Source organism: Lasioglossum baleicum, chromosome 4 (assembly GCF_051020765.1).
Source record: "Lasioglossum baleicum chromosome 4, iyLasBale1, whole genome shotgun sequence".
Taxonomy (NCBI): domain Eukaryota; kingdom Metazoa; phylum Arthropoda; class Insecta; order Hymenoptera; family Halictidae; genus Lasioglossum; species Lasioglossum baleicum.
This window is the reverse complement of record NC_134932.1, coordinates 7,132,732-7,152,267: the sequence shown is the minus strand read 5'-3', so window position 1 is coordinate 7,152,267 and position 19,536 is coordinate 7,132,732. Positions and strand designations below refer to the sequence as shown.

Genomic DNA, 19,536 nt, shown 5'->3' with positions numbered 1-19,536 from the left:
TCGAGCCTGAAGGCAAGGCTGCATTGAAACCAAGGGGCGGCTGTCTCCGCCGCGACAGCGTATTGGTTGTCCGTGTCTAGACGTTTGATAATGGTATTTTTATACGAGCGATTCGCCCCTCTGCCCCCTGGCTAGAGGGAAAGTCCCCAAGGCGCAGTACGGTGTTCCGACACGGTGCAAAACAGGACGAAAACGGGGACGCTCCCTGGTCCCGTGACTTAATCCGCCGTTATATGCTGCCGGTGTATCGTAAAGTTTCCGAATGGTTTTTAGAGACCCGGACGGATCTCCCTCCGTGGACGCATTATCCCGAGTATTACACGCGTGTTCGCCGCTGCCTAATTGCTTCACGGTCCCGCTATAGAAAGGGAGAAATGCAGGGAGACAGGGAGAAAGAGGGAGAGTGAGTGCGTTTCGATGCATCGAGAATACTCGCGGTGACCCTCGGAGTTGTTACTTGGAAATGATCGATTTTATGGCGGGTCGGTGAGTTTCTGGGGAAAGGGGATTCTACGAGGTGTGACCATTTCATTCGAGCAACTTACGTGTGGTACTCACGCTTGTTCGTGTGTCAACCGTACAAATTAAATTGTTCGATACCTTATCAAGAAGCTTGAAGCCTACTTTCAACCCTCTATCTCCAGACGAACCGTAATTATCGAGGAAATCCGGATTATCGGGTCTCGTGCTATTTTTCCTAATTAATCGCATGCAGAGGATTAATCCTTAGCACTCGAGTGGTGACTCTGAGGCACCATTAAAAATTGCTCTATCATTATTCAAAATATTGTTTATATTATTAATAGACTGCGGATCTTTATGCAAAATAAAAAAAGGTTTGCATTGATTGCAAGACACAGGAGCCAAATAGAAATTCCTTTCTTCTTTTAATTGTCTTATTTAGCTGAAATTAATACACTAATGTCTTTAAATCTTCTTAATTTGTCCACTGCTTTAAATTGTACGTGTCCATTTTCGTCATAAATGCATAAAATACGCAGTCTAATTATTAAATATGTTGGTATCCAGAGTTGGGCAAAAATTTAATCAACGATTGACGAATTTTCTACTTCAATCGTTAATCGCAGTTAACAAATTAATCTCCTACTTTAGTCGTTAATTGCGATTAACGATTATATTCCTTTCAATTGTAATCGTCAATCGGATAATTGATTAATGATTAACTGCCGAAACTTTTAAATGAAATACGGATAATATATTGAAAAAAATGTAGACTGAAAGATTTTGTTGAGATATATTTCTGTCAATTCTCCATCTCCGCTCTCTGTCTCTATCTCCCTCCTTATTACAATTTATGGATAGACCGTATGGCGATTAACATCATCAATCGATCGAATCAATCGTCGATTTTTCGATGATTTCTTCTTTTAATCAACGATTGACGATTAACTTCGTCAATCGATTGAATCAGTCTCCGATTTTTCAATTATTTCTTCTTTTAATCAACGATTTACGATTAACGATTAACTTCATCAATCGATTGAATCAATGGCCGATTTTTCAATGATTACTGTTTTAATCGTACACATTACTCAATCAATCTTGATTAAAATTTTAATCGATTAAGTCTGTTGGTGTCTAACCAATCACTAAATATTTAAGTATTGTATGGAGTATTATATCAATTTCATATCCATAAAATGAAAAAAGATCAGTACATACAAGGTGAGGCATCAAACACTCCCTCTTTCGGTAATTTCTCTCTTTAGTGCTATATTGAAATACTCAACTCCAATTCGGTAAAAATCATTCGATTCTCCGCGTCAGAATTTCCTCGAATTAACGGTGAAGGATAAGTGATACTTCTATTTATTTCTATCATTATAGCCCCCAGCGTAAAGCTCCAGCTGCTCATCGAATAAAAGCAGGAGCAAAACGCCAGCAAAGTGGAAACAAAAAGCTGCTAACCGAAAATGAAAAGGAAATATGTGTAGGAAAGTGGCGCGCGGAACGTTTCGCCGGCCGATGTCCGGTAATTGCCACTTCATTCTCGCACTCCGCGCGGCCGGTTGCAATTAACGCTTGAATTTCATCGAGCGTCGCGCTGCGAAAAATGGCCCTGATGGTATCCAACCGACCGTCACGCTGAATTTGTCACGAGCTGCTGATCTATTCTCGAAAACGATCAACGGAATCCATATATTCACGTAAAACCTATTCCCATCACAAATAATTAGTTTAATTACATACTCCAGCGAACAGTCCACCTCGTTCTCTCGTCGAAATTACTCAATGATTGAACACACTTGGCACCGTCATGTATTTCAGTGACAATCTTAAGCTTTGTCCACACTGTCGCTCCTCAATTTTGGTTGTATACGATGTGTACAACGAGCATAACTGATTCAACACACTTTAAATCAGAATAACTTTTTTATGAATGGACCAAACGACTTCAATTTCTCTGTAGGGCTAGAAGAATTAGTTTAGTAAATGACGACTACAAAATATTTTGAGAAAATGCATTTTACTACTTTTTCAGCTGGGCCAATAACGAAAATTTAAAAGATGTGTTTGATCAACTCGTATAAATGATATGCGCTGTGAAGATTTCATTGAAATTCGTTAATTGGTTCACGAGTTATAAACGGATCGAAAGTGGTAAAAATTGCAATTTTTCAAAACTTTTGGTCTGTTTACCATTTTTGATCGATTATAACTTGTAAACCAATTAACCAATTTCAATGAAATTTTCGGAGCGTATATAATTTATACGAGTTGACTAAACACATCTTTTAAATTTTCGTTATAGGCCCAGCTAAAAAAAGTCGTATAAATCAATTTTTACTATTGTTTTTCACAATTCCGATCAAATGCATTTTTTCTACATATGTTTTAGACGTCATTTACTGAACTAATTCATCTAGCCTTACACAGAAAATTGAAGTCGTTTCGTCCATTCATAAAAAAGTTATTCTGATTTAAAGTGTGTTGAATCAGTTATGCTCGTTAGCGTATCTAGGGAGAAATGAAATGTGCAGTTTAATTAAACTATGGCCATAATGGATAATTTACACTGTGTTGCCACTGTGTCTTTTTGTTACACAATGTATACGTTCAGGTCAGCCTGCAGACGATTCTAATTAGCAAATGTAGCGATTCCAATTTTTCGGTAGACATCGTCTGGCATCATGAAGCACCGGAATACGAGAGCTCGCATAATTAGCGGGCACTGATGTCACTTACGACTGCGAGCGGCGGCGCCAGCTTCGACCGCAAATGCCAGTATTTTTGCCCCGCGGCCGCAATTGGTGCTAATTTCATTCGCGACGCCAGTTGGTATTAATTTTCCGGCGGCGGAAACAACCGCCCTACATAGAACCCCGTCGGTTTTGGCAGCGAGCGGCGTCAATTTTACCCGTCCTCAGATCATCCAACGAGACGCCGTCGCTAACTGTCCGCCCCTGTCTTCCACTAATTTCGTCCACCGTTGACAATTTACAGATGATCCGTCGGCTCCGGTGTCCTCGACCAATATCTCTTCCTAATCTCAGCCGTGACTCGCAGCAAACTCCTCCTCATTCCTTCTGTTAGCGCGAATTTCCGTTGATTCGCAAGCCGTGATGGAAATGCTGGACTATTTCTCACACCGTTGAAGATGTAAAACAGTTATTAATACTGTTACTGGAATAAAAATGTGTTCACATGCGTGGCAGGTTTAGTGTTAATCTTTGATCTCGTTTTTCCACTACTTTCTAACAGTATGTTACCACGACCACTGTTCCGTGGCGTATGACAAATACGACGTTCCTGATATTATTATTTTGATGAATCATCCGTGACATTGGTCTACCGGGTGGACCGTACCCCACGGAAAGTAGCTTTCGATGTAGAGCCTGCCGTCGGCTCCAGCTGATCGAGATAATAGCTCCCCCTCGATCACAAATCACGCTCGCCATGTGTTGCTCTGTGTGACCCATCGCGTGTGGTATTAATTTCTCTCATGGAAAGGACGATGGGAGCAGAGTAGGACTTGGAAACGCTGGAAAGATGGAAAATCATGACTCGCGATACTTCGAAGAGAAGTCTCTGTTACGCCGAGTCACGATCAAGTTGTTTGATCTATTCTTGGTTGACGGTGCTCTCACGATGATGCTGATGGAAGAGATGCAAGAGATAAGGGACACGGCCCTTAATTATCAATTGAACAGTACCCAGCAAACGATATGGGAACCTAACGGCTTCAAACTCCCTGAACGCTTTGAGAAATAAAATAGTTGAACGCGTATATTCATTAGATTATTTACTTTCGTTAAAATTTATCTTACAAGCTAACACTTCTCTAAGCAAACCACGAAACTCCGTGTATCAGAGATTTGCATATCCACGACCAGCGCAGATTCCTCCATTTCGCAAAGTCAAGTTGCAAAGTTGGACGCTTCCGATGCTAACGAGATGACCGAGCATGGCTTGTCGATCATTAATATCCAATGCCGCCGCAAAAAGCATCTGGGATAGGATCGCATAAGCGAATTAGCATATGGTCAACGAACCACGGCAGTCTCTTAGGTTTAGAAATGAATAAAAATAAAGAGAAACATCTGGGAAAAAGATTAGCGTGAAGCCAAGGTCTCGATGATTGATGAACTCCGTACCCGTCGCGAAACAGGAACGGGCGACCGGTGTTAATTACCAAGGTTCGCGTATTCTCGCGTGTAGTACTTCCTCCCCCGCCCCTGGGCGCCTCCTTCTTCGATGTTTTCGCGGTTTATTTGGTCGTGGAGCTTTCACCGTTCAACTGGAAGATTTGTTCCTGCGGAACTCGATCTCTCCGAGCTACTCGGCAGGAACATTCGTTTCGTGTTTCGACTTCGAACACTGGACAGCCCAGTTTAATTGACTAACCACGATTCCTGAGAAATTATGCGGTTTTTCATTGAATTTTCCTCTAGGTATAATTGCGACAAATTCATTCTTGTAACAACACTTTTACTGCGCATCTGAAAAATTCCATTTCGAAGTAAGGTAGAGTGGGGTAAGTCCGCCCCAGTTGGACTTTAAACTGATGTATTTTCAGTCTGGTTTGTAAAAACTTAATGTTCTTGGTATCAAACTCTTGCCACAGTTATTACTGATGAATTAGTATTATGTAGGATTCTAATTTTGCTTGAGAATTATCATTTTGATAGGATATTGTACAAAGTGTCAACTGAGACGAAAAATGGGGCAAGTCCATCTCTGAGAGTTAAAAATGTGCTTTCGAACCTTGTTTCAAGTGCTACGGGGCAAGAAAAGAATTGTTAGCCTGCTACAAAATGCTTCTTATTGAATTAAATACATTGTCAAGTTTTATAGTTACTCATACAGTACGAACTTACCCCACCGTGATAGTACGGACTTGCCCCGTGTGGTAATATTTACGGGGCAAGATCATCTTAGTGTTTTTCTCAATAAATTTAATAAAACACAATAAAAACGGTTTATTTAATGTAAACCTACATCAATATTTGTTGTCCTTACGTAAAATAACAACACAGAATATATTAATAACTTGTGAACTATTGCACGTTCAGGGTAACCTCAAAGTTGTACGTGTATCTCGCACGTGAAAATACCTTTAATCTATGTCGAATAGTTCACACTAACTTATACTACATTAATAAATACAAGCTGGAGAAATTTCGTTCATATTATAATAAAAATAACCAATTAACGGACTTGCCCCGTAGACGGACTTACCCCACTCCACCTTGATCTATTTACAGAAATAAAAATTGGTACTTACACGTCGCATTTTTCTCTGCAGGTCACGGAAATCCTAGGGAATTGGTGCTCGCCCGGGGACTAGTTGGTAAGTAATTTTCTGAATATTACCGCAGCTATAACTTGCAGGGAAAACTCCAACCAACGGCGTGCATCGGCCTTTTTCCTGGTCCGAGTTGCGTGCGGCGCCACAGGAAAACGTAACTGTAATCCGTCGATACCTCGCGCAGTAATTAACTTTCCCGCAGGGGGGCAAAAAAATTCGATGCGAGGCCGTGCACACGTTTCTTGGTCGCCTGTGGCAGACCTCGGGGGCTATCACGAGAATTATTTGCCGAACACGATTTTCATTCAATTAAATGTCAGTCACGACACTAACGCTGTTCTTTGATTTCTTATGCGATGACTAGACTGCGGATTTTATGCATTTATGAGAAAAATAGACACGTACGATTTAAAGCAGTGGACATATTAAAACGATCTAAGGACATCGGTGTATTAGTTTCAGCTTAATAAGATAATTAAAAGAAGAAAGAATTTTTTATTTGCTTCCTGTGGCTTGTAATCGATGAAGACAATGTTTATTTTGCATGAAGATCCGCAGTCTAGTGATGACTTTTTTTTGTTTACGATTAGAATCGTACTCGGAACACTTTTCTGGTTAAAATCATAAATCGGTTCCTTTTATAAAAAAAAGGGAGAAGAATCTCTCCGCCCATGTGTCAAGTGAAACATCCCTTATCTCGTAAAAAAGAATTTCGGACCCTCATTTGAAAATTTGTCTTTCGTCCCCGAAATGATTGCAGGATCAAATTGGTTCTGATCTGTCCCCCCGGGTATCCTATAACTTTCGTTGTGAACGTCCCCCACCCCGGGGTCTTCATATTTTCCGGCATGTTTGCCCGAGGATATTAACATGTGTATGTTTCACGATCTGGAAAAATGTAGCGAGAGACTGGTCCCCGGCGAAACCCTTATCAAAAGTACCGGCGGACCCGGTTTGAAGCCCTTCGCCTTAGAAACGTTCAATATCCGAGCGCCGGAATTTATGCCGGTTGCTAAAGTCCGCCCCTCTTTGCGTTTCGCCCGCGAATTCCGTGCGGGAAAAAACGGCACGAACTTCCATTCAGGTCCCTCCGGCTTGTAATCCACTTATAAGTTTTCCCTTTCTTAGGAATCGGCCGCGGGTCCCCGGGGCACCGGCAAACAGAATTCCTCTTTATGCGTGGTGGTGGATATGCCAGCTCTCTCTCTCTCTCTCTCTCTCTCTCTCTCTCTCTCGCTATCTTTTTCTCTGTCTCTCTTACACCGTGGGCATCGCTGCAAATATTAGATGGCTCTTCAGATAGCTTTTCAGAGACAACTCTGTCTCTCCGGGTGCCAGGGGTTCCGAGCAACCCTCGGAAGAAGGGTTGGCGGCGGGGTACGAGTTTGGAACGCGAGCCGTATCTGGAATTCGTAACACGCCGTTCGAAACCCTGCGCGCTCCTCCCTCGACGGTAGTTTACCCCGAAGAGGTTACTTCCACCTATTTTTCCACGTATTCATACGAGTTTCGGGGACACGCGATCGACGGGTCGGAGGGCTCGAAAGGAACGTCGAACGAGCCTCGTACGTTTTGCCAGGAACGTCTCGCGACGAGGAAATTTCGTATCCTCCTATCCACCGTCGGCCCCTGCTTCTCGTCGACGTATACAGCGTCGAATAAGTTATGGTCCTTCATACTTGGAGCATTTTTTAGCAACATATTGGCAACTCTATTTATTCAATGTGCTTATTTATGATCTTAGTTGTGACCAGAGATGGGCAAAAAGGGTAAACTTTACTGTACCGGACTCAAAATTAGTACCTTTCTCCTACGAATTATGATGTATGGGGATGTAATCCAGTAGATTCGTACCCGGCGCGGATGCAGATCGAAGTTTCGATCCTGTAGGATCAATGGTTCAGGAGTTATGCTTGCTTAAAGTTGAGCAGTCTGCAGTGTTTTTGACAGGTAAGGGGCCGCCATATTGGTTTGTAGTGACGACCGCGAGCCGCGTACCTTGTCGCCCCCGCCCCTCGATTTAATCCCAACTCCTAACCAACTCGGTAACCGGCGTACGAGTGTCACTACAAACCAATATGGCGGCGCCCTTACCTGTCAAGAAATTGGAAATATGCTCAACTTTAAGCGACCATAGCTTCTCAACTATTCATCCTAAAGGTTCGAAACTTCGATCTGCATCCGCGCCGGGTACAAATCTACTGGATTACATACCAAATATATCATAATTCGTAGGAGAAAGGTACAAACTTTGAGTCCGGTAAAGTAAAGAGCAGGCGGCAAAAATTTTATGCAAATAAAAATTTCGAACAAAGTGGGTTTATTCGTAAAATTATTCGCGTGGAAAGTCTTCGAATAAATCCTTCGCATAATTTTCTGCCAGGCCGACGAAGGCGTCGCTAGCCGTGGCAAAGGGGTGCAATAAACATGGCCGAGCAACTTGACGTCTAGTCAAGTATACATTGGTGTGTAATTCAATTGTAAAACTTGTTTATTTTTAATAATTTTTTCATGGAAGTGGCGCCAGCTAGTTCGTAGCGTTCTTCCGATTAAAATGACACTAAACTCGATAGGATTTAGACTTTGTCTAGTTGGTTTTAATGGTCCAGTGGTCTTCGAAGTATTCGAGTAATTTTACGAATAAAACCACTAGACACAATCCAAATTCCATCGAGTTTAGTGTCATTTTAATCGGAGGAACGCCACGAACCAACTGGCGCCACTTCCATGAAAAAATTATGAAAAATAAACAAGTTTTGCAATTGAATTATGTACCGATATACCTGACTGGGCGTAGGGTTGCTCGGCCGTGTTTATTGCACCACTTGGCCACGGTTACCGACGCCTTCGTCGACCTGGCCGAAAATTATTCGAAAGATTTATTCGAAGACTTTCCACGAACAAACCCACTTTATTCGAAATTTTTATTTAAATAAAATGTTTGCCCATCTCTGGTTGTGACCAACAATGCTACATGTGGTCAGTAACCTTGATTGTGATCAGTGACCCACTGAGAACATGAATATAAAAAAACACTTCAAAATTGACAACAATTTTCTAGCACCGATCATTACTTCGTCGACACCATATACACATTTGCGCAAGAGAACATCGGTAGTTGTTCCAAAAATGAGTACGGTTTTCTGATGAGTCATCTAATAAGTAAGTTGGGAACCCGAGACTTCCGATAATTATGAAACTTCGTGAGCGAGTACAGTAAGTGATACGTAACACGAACCTCTTTTTGCCGGTACCATAATATGGTTGCAGGAGGTAGATTTCTCGTTCGTGTAGAATATTTTCAGGAGCGAGAACGATTTTCTCGGAAAAGTTTGTTCAACAACGACTCTCTTGAAACCTAACACATTCCTTCTTCTCCCCAGAACTGTACGAATTATTCAAATGACTTGCATTAGGTGACTCACCCAGTATAGCAGTTTGCTAGCTACGCAACATGGGACGATGACAAATGCTGTTCGTGTTTCGGCGAGCTCTGCACCCTTGAGATCTCCACGAACGGGGCGGGTTTGTCTAGTTTGGCATCTTGAGGGATCCATTTGTTGCGGATATGAGGAAGACGATAACGTTGGAGCATTTTCCATTTAAGTGATCCACTTACTGGATCCAGCTTTCAACACTGCGTCCTCGACATCTGAGCCTCGGAAACTGTTGTTATACAAGTAGATTGCAGAGCATTATGCAAAAATGAAAATTGTCTTCATCAATCGTAACATGACTTATTGTTTGCCGATAAGGAAAGACGTCTGCTTCGTAATATTGAGAAACGGGATCGAAAGGGACAGATTGTACGTAACCTGGCCACGATTCTAGTTTGATTTTCATCGAATCTGACGCTCAATAAGTATCGCTGTCGGATGCAGAGCGTGTACCCTATCATAACTCAAGACTAAGCGGGAAATACATCGTACACTGCGATATATCGCTTTTCCACGCTCGAAAGTCGGTCATACGTTCCACTTAAGCTGAATCCCGTCTACCGGCGCCGTGTACGTCTCGGGGACCGCCATTTTTCCGGCTTGTTGAAAAGGGTGCAGATATTTCAAAGTAATTGGCCCACTCTACCTACCCGGGGAACACGTAGCAATGCCCTATTCGGGACAACACGCTTATTGCAACGATAAAAGTGGACGGTATCCATCTTGAACGAGTTTCAGCTCATTCTTCAGCTTCTCAATTAGCCCTCGGGCTTCTCGAAAATGACGGAACCGGGTCAAAATGATCTAGTATATACAGCAAATCCCCTATAAACGCAAAAGCCTCGGGGAGATTCGTTTGCGATTATCGTAGACGAGTAGCTATTTCTTTTTTTTGAGCTTCGAAAGCCGAACCGAACCTAGAGATAGATAGTGCGTGTAAAGAGAGACCGCGCGCAGTCAAAGCGACTGCGACTCTCCGCGTCTCTTTCTTTCCCATACGCTGTCCTTCCTTGCGCCCGAAAAGTTCATCGTCAATTTATCGCCACGTAACTCTTTAAAGATTACATAGCGCTCTTCTAAACTAATTTTTACAAACGCTTTTTTCAGTATTGCAAGAGTTGTCCCGTTTGAGGCTTATGTTGTTTTTTTTTCTTTGTTAGTTGATTATTTTTTCTAATTGCAGGAGGTTTTCTTTTTCTTTGTATTCTTGGTTTAGGAATTTCAAGGTCAGGGATTTGTACTTTTTCGATGTGTTTGAATAATTTAGCCCTCCATGTAATTCATTAAAAATTAAATAGCGTGCTTTTAAACTAATTTTTACAAACGCTTTTTTCAGTATTGCAAGAGTTATTTCTGAGCTAACGAACTTGGCCGTATTTTGTTTGATCTCGCAACTTTTTACGGCCATGGGAACTTGGCTCCTGTTTCCAGGATGTTTTTGTTGGGATTGTTCCTACCGCTTTGGAGTAGATACTTTATCACTCAAAATTGAAACTGCAGAGCTATTAAAACAGCGTTTATTGTATTGACAATGACGAAGACTATACGTCTAATCTGGTATAGAAAGACCAGTCGACAACCGTGCGAGTGTTAACAGAGATATTCCTACGTTCCTCTGGCGACCGTGAGGATTCCGCGCGCATAGGATATCGGGGATCTGCGGATGCCGAAGAAATCGGAAACAGAAGGCATCGGCGGCAGATAAATCGTTCGATTATTCCCCGAGGCTGGATCCTGGGGATTCCTGGTTCGGTCGTTCCGATTCGATATCGCAGCACGCTCGCGTCCCCTGATTGCCACGTAGCGATTTTGCGGTGGTAAAACGGTCGCACGCAATGCGTTCTGCATTAGAAGAGGCCTCTCGTATAAAAGCTGGAACGGGACCCGTCGCATCGTTCCCTAGTCTCTCTGTCTCTCGTGACTCTGGCTGGCTGCCGGTGTCCAGGAAAGGTCGAACGTGACGAAACAAACGTTCACAATCGACTCCTGAACCCCGTGAAACACGAGGCTACACAGTCTTCCGCAGTAGATTCACGTACGATCGCCCGAAGACGCGCACTTGACACTCGGCACCATCGACGAATTCACACGCGACGCCGTTTACGGAATACCAAGCCGGGAAAACGAGGCGGAGAGGAGGGCGGCCCCGACACCTTTCCGCGGAGCTTCTGTTCCGAACAGACCGAACGAATCACTCGAGGGAGATTACCGTTTGCTGAAGAGAGGTTACAGGCTTCTCGAGTGGCCACTTTGCTGCCGCCGCACGGAGGACCAGAATCGCGAAAACTGGCCGAAATTCGTGTTCCTGTTAATTATGCATTATTCACACGTTACCGACCCGGTGATTGTTGCTTAATTTTGAAAAATCTATGGTTCATGGCTAAACACTTTCTAATGGAACCTTCAATAGTAACAGCAATTTTCATTATGAACTACACAGACACCCTCAATAGCGTCATCTAATAGTTTCATTTAAGATTGCAATGTGAAAGAAAATTTCTATGCTTTCTTTTGGTACAGCAAAATTATTGAAAACCCTATTAATATGCTTCCGGTAGGTAAAGTGTTAATTACAAACACGATGTCGAACTGCTGAATAACGTAATGGCTCTTTATTGAGACATCTATGAGCTTACAATACAATTGAAGGGGTGAATGGATAAAGCTGTCAAGTAACAAATTGTTTGTTTTCTGTAAAATAGTTTTTAGCGAGGTATGTTGTCCTTCTTTGATGAATGAAGGTAATTATTATCTTTATATATATATATTTGTAATTGATTTGTGTTATTATCTTCATTCATCAAAAGAGGACAACATATTTTGTTAAAAACTCTTTTATAGAAAACAAACTTGACACCTTTATCCATCCACCCCTTCAATTACTATGTAATTTTGAACGCGGAAAAAGCCTGAATCAATGCTCCTCAAATCGCAGACTGAGCCTCTTTCGATTCTCGTCCCGCCTTCGATTCGACCCTCGGTCTCTGGTAATCGCGACGGAATTACGGGCGCAATAAAAAGGCCGGTCAAAATCGCGTCATTTATTTCGAGCATAAAGTGTGTAAGAATTGTAATTGAGGCCGGCGGTAACGGTGAATCAAGGGTCACAATAAACGAGGCAATAAAACGTCTAGGCGCGGTGCTGTAATCGTTGGTCCAGGCACTCGTTGGCCGGGCTTGTATTTTCGTCGTTCCTTCTATCGTCGTGAACAATCGCCGGAACTCGTTAAAACCCCTTACGTCTGTCAGTCGGCACGACGTACGTTAATAATGTACACTCTTCTGCATAATGACTGGCTGGTTTCTTTTCCCCTCCCCGTCCCCACCCCTCTCGCCGTCTCTCTGTCTCCCTGTTCCTTTCGTCCTCTCCCCGCAACACCCCAATCCGAGAGCCGTCTACCGTGTCTCGTATACACGTTTCGAGCCCAACGAAATGTCAAACGCTGCCAAATCGTCCGCGATTCTATCGCGGCTCGTCTGGAAATTGCACCGTCAATGGTACATCCTGCATAAGTCGACGTGTTTCCTACCGGGAATTCACGTTTCACCGAGCCGCTCCGCCGGGAACAAGGCAATCTGCTTGTTTATCTGGAATTAGAGGAAACGATACTGCACGGGAATTATTCGTCATCGTTAGATCGTGAACCCCCGCGATCCTCGGATGACCTGATAACGCCGTTTGCACGTTCAATTTCGCCTTTCCCCCTGTGATGTATCGCATTATCGCGGAGCGTGTTCCGACGCCATCATTTTACCATTTATAGTGACGAGTCAGCCGTGTCCATGAAAATGGTGGAGTTAATTAAACAAATTTTATATCACGAAATTCGTTAAAACTAGGTCTTTGCGTAAGGTAACATTTGATTGGGATAGACTGAAAAAAGCACACACTCCATTTCTCTTGTTACTTCGAAACTTTCAAACGGTTCCCTAACACGGGATCTAGCGCGTTTAAATCAAGTTAAACAATTTCATGCAACACTGCAACGACGTGGCCAGCACAATTCGCTATAATCGTAAGTTACACCCACGTGATTGCGGCCATCGCGCCAGAAATTGATCGTTCAGTGGGAATCGTAATTCTGAGCGGGCGCGCCCTCTTACCGAGCCGCGATTTTTGATCGTCGATGATGATTTATCCGCGACAGATAGCATCGGGCGAGTCTCAATCTGCACAGGTAACCAGATTCGAGCCCGACTGCGGGTGTTTATGGGAATAGACACCTTTTTCGGAGTCGCCTTCTCATTTATCAATAATGCAAAGTCAAAAACGCTAGATAAAAGATCGATTTAGGGCACTGTCTCCGTCAAAAGTCCTATTTCTTCGTTTACGAGCCGTAATTTGCATTATTGGGAATACACGACAGTCGTATTGGTTAACGTTGACATAAACTTGATTTAAAAGTGAAATTATACATCTAAATTAAAATTGAACATAGGATATTAACACTAAACGTACCGAGCTATAAAAGCAACAAGCACGTGGTTGCCTTATAAAAATGACAAGAATTAATTTATTTAGACTTCGCGCGGTTCTTATTATAATATGTGCTCTAATAAAGATATTTCTTATGGAAGCATCTTTATAATTTCATTAATTGTGAAATAAAAAATCTAGAAGCGGTCATTTAGAGTGTTATGGTTTAGCTTCTCCTACCTCAAAGTTTTATACATAATAAACTAGAGTACTAGACTGTAACAGCATTTCTTGATCGAAACGTTTTATAAGAGTCGCATTCTAAAATCGGACATTTCATATGCAACAATCTCATATTTTCGTAGCTACATGCTGCCGAATAATGCAAATTACGCCTCGTAAACGAAAAAATAAGACTTTTGAGGGAGATAGCGCCCTAGATAGATCTTTCATCTAGCGTTTTTACTGCTGACAACCCCTGTGTGTTGTATTATCGAGAAATGAGGAATTGCAATCCTGGGAACGAGTGTAACGCCTTACGCCTTGTGTAGTCAACCGGGTACCTGGCAGAGTTGGGCAAAAATTTAATCAACGATTGACGACTAAATTTCTACTTTAATCGTTAAACGCAATTAACAATTGATCTCCTTGTTTAGTCGTTAAAATTGTGGTTAACGATTAAATACTTATTAATCGTTAATTGCGATTAACGATTATTAATCGTCAATCGGATAATTGATTAATGATTAACTGCTGAAATTTCGAAATGAAATACGTAATCAGAACTGTATGAATACTGAAAAAAATGTAAACTGAGTTTAGGTGTATTGTCATTTGGTCCATAATACAAATTCTGTTTACGTGCTTTTATGTTTTTTTTTCGATGATTCCTTTTTTTAATCGTATACATTAATTAATCAATCATGATTAAAATTTTAATCGATTAATGCCCAACTCTGGTACCTGGGTACCCATTTACATACTGTGTTTCTTTCAACAATTTGTTCATCTTCCTCTAAAAAATATTAAACAATTTTTCTGAATATCCGTTCTTTACTCGCAGATATATGTATAAATTTCAGTCTTATAATGAGAATTTGTGCAAACATGTTAAATACAGGATGGTTTTAAATAATCTATATATACATTTTGGTTGACTACACAAGGGTTAAGTGGGGAGGTGACTTTAATCGAAGAAAAGAGACAGTGTGTCGCCAGATCAGAGGAATTGACTCGAATTCAGGGGAAAAATTGTGACAAAAGCACGACAGAGACCAAACGAAGAGAAGAAAAACGAAGAGGGAAGAGTAGAGTGGGAGACAAGTCTTAATCTGGCGATTCCGGAAGGAGAGACACTAAAAGTGGTAGGGGAAGAGTGGGGATGCGTCGTGCAACTTTAAATTTGACAGTGTTAGTCGTATTTAACCAATCACTGTTGTGCACAGTGTAACAGTGTCACCGGCAATGATTCGGCCACGGAACATGTTCGGACGGATGGGGGATCTCCAGTCTGTCGGTGACAAGGCTCGAGTATGAATCATGCGACCTCGTGTACGTGATCGAGCACGGTGGATCGGTAAGGCATACCCGGAAACAGGTGTCGACGATGACGTTGCATCCACGGGTCGCAGAGAACACGCGACCAGCAGTTCTGCTCGCGTGTCGCCTCGTCTCCGTCGCGATCAGCGCCGTGGACACGAACTGGAAATTAAGATATCCACAATTTTCGCACGGTCTCTTGCAAATTTCTCAGTTATCACGCGAAATTTCTATTACCTGTTCCGTGCTCGGCACGTGCACACCGGGCGACGAAAAAGGCGCGGCTGAGATACACATCGCTGCTACATATTTATTTTATGCGCCCAACACGCATTCGCACTTTCGTTGAACCAATTACGGTAAATGTGCCTTATTTCAGACGTTGTGCATAGTCAGTTTTCCTGATAACAAATCGCTTGGGAATAAATATGATTGTAATGGGTTATTGAAAAGTACCTTTAGCATGTTGATTGAGAATATCTGTCAAACGCCGTGTTTGTTCCTTGTGACTTTCTTGTATTTCTAACCTACAATGATAGACAATTTTAACAATGAAGTCGTATACGATTGAAGAGCGTGTTAAAGTTATTTTGCAAATCAGTGTTCAATAAAAAATTACGTGACTTTTTCGGAATACATAATCGTCTATCAGAGCAAACAATTCGAAACTTGGTTAGAATTTGTTGAAACTGGATCTGTTCATGATAAACCAAAGTCTGATAGACCAAAAACAGCTCGTTCGAGTGAAAACATTGCTGCTGTTCGTGAAAGTGTTGCTACTGACTCATCAACATCAATTCCACGTCGTTCTCAAGAATTGAACATTTCTTCGAATTGATGTCTGCAGACATGGTCATGGCGGTCATTTGACAGATATCGTCTTTCACACATACTTGTCATAGATGATACCTGATAATTCAATAAAAAAACCAATAAAATTAAAACTTCCTATAGTCTATTTTGGATGACCCTGTACACTTAATGCTCAGTTTATTCTTTACTCTCAATGTGTAATCCCGTGTCGGCAGAAATTGAATTTTTGCCACTTTTTCGCGAATACACAGTTAGTCTGCATCGAAAACTTCCTAGGAGACTTGGAGAGTTCCGAGATATCATGGTCAACCAGCTCTAATTGTAAGACGGTCCTACAAGAAGGAAGTTTAAGTCCCCGTAAACCCTAAGTAGCCCGTTTTTTTACGGATCCACGTAATGTCAGGCTGACAATGCTAATGCTAGGTTATGCTGAGCATCTTAATAAGTGGCTCTCAGCTTGCGGGAATTCTTATTGCGGTTGCACGGAAGAACGGTTCCGTTTGTGGCCGTGCGCGTCGAGCGGTTTAAGCACTGGTGACCCTACGAATGACACTGTACTTTGCAGTTGCACTGCGATTACCATCGCGCTTCGGTCTGACTCGAAGATGGTTAACATTGAGGGTCATTCGACTCGATAATTTCATTCTCACTGACGCTCGCTACGTGTGTGCGACGATGTCATTTTGACACGAGAAACATTTTGAAGAGCGAGGAAAGACGAGGACAAATCATTTGCATTATCGCGACCACGACCTCCGCAAAGTCGAATGAGAGTCGACCTCATCGTCGCGCCCCCAAACTCACCGCATTCTTCACCTCGCCCGCATTCGAACGCCGCACGCATTACGCGTACAATCAATACCTCGATCCTACAACCCTCTCTGCCCCTCCCCCCCCCGTATCCCCCGACACCCCGTCGCTCGAAATAATTGCAGGCGATTCTCGATTCGGTCGAAAAAGGGCTGGCGAGGCCGTTCACGCGGAAGTCGATCGTAAAGTCGTTACGCACTTCCCGGTGCGAGCGCGCGAATGGTGCCTAAAGGCCCCTCTCCCCCTTCGGGGCCCCCTTGCACGCTTCTCGTGTTCACTTTCGTGCGATGCGCGGCTCTTGGTTGTCGTGGTAGTAGGGGGGCGGGAGAGGGGGGCAGGCCGCAAGCCTTCGTTAATTAAAGCTTCTTAGGACAGTCTGGAGTAGGCGGCCGTGTATGTAATTGTGCATTCCCCTGTTGGCAGCCCTGTTGGAGAGGCTTTGTTTTAAGGAGGGGGGGGGCGGCAGAGATGACGGTGGGGGAGGGGGCAGAGAGGCTGCGTAGGTCTCCGCACGCCCGCAGACAATGCCGTTGGACTACAATACAACCCTGTTTGTATTTCTGCTGCGCGAACCCTGCTTCGATATCATCTACGATCCTTCTCTTTCTCTCCCTCCGCGTGCTTCTATCTGCATTTTCATTCTGCCATACCCCCTCTCCTCCGGCCTTCTCTATCCATCTATCTATCTATCTATCTCTGTCCCTCTCCCTCCCCTCACCCCACTCGAAACTTTCTATCCGTTGGCTCTGTACCCCGTTCCTCGCAAGTTTCCAACGCGACTTCTATCCGACCATCCATCCGCGACTCTCTGCTCGTTTTCATTTCTTTATCCGGGATTCTATCCCTCCTCTCCCTCTCGACACAAGGCTCTTTCTCTTGCTGTTTCGTTCTTTCTCCGTGGCCCCTACCGCTGTTCCCTCCCTTTGTCCCTATTCCAACGCCCATCTTTATCCGTCTGTCGCGGGTTCCCCCCTTGCTCTAGCTATCTGTGCATGTTCAACCCCTCTCACTTTCTACATCCGTCGTCGCGACGATACGACACAGCCCAGCTTCCCTTTCTTGTTTCCTCTGTCCACCCCCCCCCCGTGTACTTTCTCTCTCTGCTCTCTTTCTCTCTCTTTCTCAACCTGTGTCGTGTTCGCTCTCTGTGTTTCTACGTCGCCCCCACTTCCCTTCTCCCCGTTCCTCGCCCCGCAATCGTTTTCCGCCGCGCTTTCTGCCTCCACGGCTCTTCTATTCAATCTCGGCCCCGGCGACACTTTGTCCGACCACCGAGACGCACGATACAGTAGTGCACGGTTAAATTTCACTAAAATTAGAGGCATTACTCGTCCATGAGAAGATGGCACAAAGGGACTCGCGCCGCTCTAGATTATCAATTTCAGCGATGCACAGTGGGGTATTTGCCCGATTTCAGCGATCGAAATTCAATATTAAAAAATTGTCGTAAATTGTAAAATTTTTGTGGCTCCAGTTAGTTGAATATCTGAGGAACAATCTCCCATCGTTCGTTTTCCCCATTCATGTATCCATTAAGCTCTGAAATTTGTCGGAAGTTTGAATTTCTGTTAATCCGCTTTCATTTCTCAACGAATTCACCTATCAGTAATTTTTACCTTATTTACATACACATACAGATTTTTGTTTTATAGAAGTTTTTCTTAGCTAAGTATAGGGTATACTTTTAAGAGAAATTCACTTTTGTACTATATACAGTTTTGTAGTTAATAATATTTAAAGATAACCAACGATTCAGTCACCTTTTTTATCATTCTAAGACTTTGGTAATGAAATTGTTATACTTCCGGGTGAGTCCCGGTGTTCATTTCTATGCCATTGTATTCTTTGAAGTTTTCTGATTAAGATGCAAGAAATATTGGCTCTGACTACGACTGACTCCGTGTTTTATAGTTGATTTACGAAAAAATCTCTCACATCCTCATGTTCCCATTCGCTATATCTGCGTATTAACTTAAGTAAATACTAAATAATAATAATAATAAACACACAATATACACTAAAATAAGGAAACATTATACACATGAAATTGAAATAATATACAGGGTGGGGCAATAACTATGTCCACTTTGAATATTGCCGTTATTTGTAATAATATGAAAATATGCTATCAACAAAATTTGCACGGTATAGAGGGAAACATATTGTGACATAAACATTTTCTGCGTGGGTGGAGGCATTGAGGAAATTTCAAGGTCACCTTGATTTGTTTTAACGGAAATACCTACTTTTTGTATCATGAATCGATACACTATCGAATTCTGAGTAAAAATGCATTGACCTCCATATGTCTTAAATCTAATTAGTTAACGAGATATTATCGAAACAATTTTCTTTCTTCTTTGGATAACATATCTCGTAAACTAGTAGGTTTAGGACATACGAAGGTCAACACTTTTATACTCAAAATTTGATACGAGTCGAAATTGTAAGTGAAGTTAAAAATGTTAAAATTGATATGTTGAAATTGAAATTGAAGAAAAACACTAACTCGAACAAATAATACGAGATATGCGAGATAGCGGAAAACTGAATCGAATCAATCTTGTGGCACATTTTGTCAGCTTTAATTTTGTATAGAATGGTCTTATCGCTAGGACGCATCATTTCCGAGATATAAGCGGAAAACCGAAAAGGGGGACCTTCTACGTGCATTTAAAGTTGAAATTGAAAAATTGAAGTTGTAATTGAAAAGTTGATGTTGAAATTGAGAAATTGATGTAAAAACTCAA

At 42.5% G+C, this 19,536-nt stretch overlaps 1 protein-coding gene across 7 annotated transcripts in view; it reads left to right on the top strand.

Moving 5' to 3' along the window:
* LOC143207827 (uncharacterized) overlaps nt 1-19,536 on the top strand; it is a 228,520-nt gene that overhangs the window by 86,588 nt on the left and 122,396 nt on the right. For 4 of the 7 annotated variants that reach the window (XM_076421648.1, XM_076421647.1, XM_076421646.1 and 1 more), the window contains exon 1: nt 5,794-5,812. The gene's annotated coding sequence lies outside the window, so the exon portion shown is untranslated. Of the gene's footprint in view, nt 1-5,767; nt 5,813-19,536 lie in introns of those variants that run through there. The other 3 variants (XM_076421644.1, XM_076421643.1, XM_076421642.1) reach the window with 2 other exon arrangements.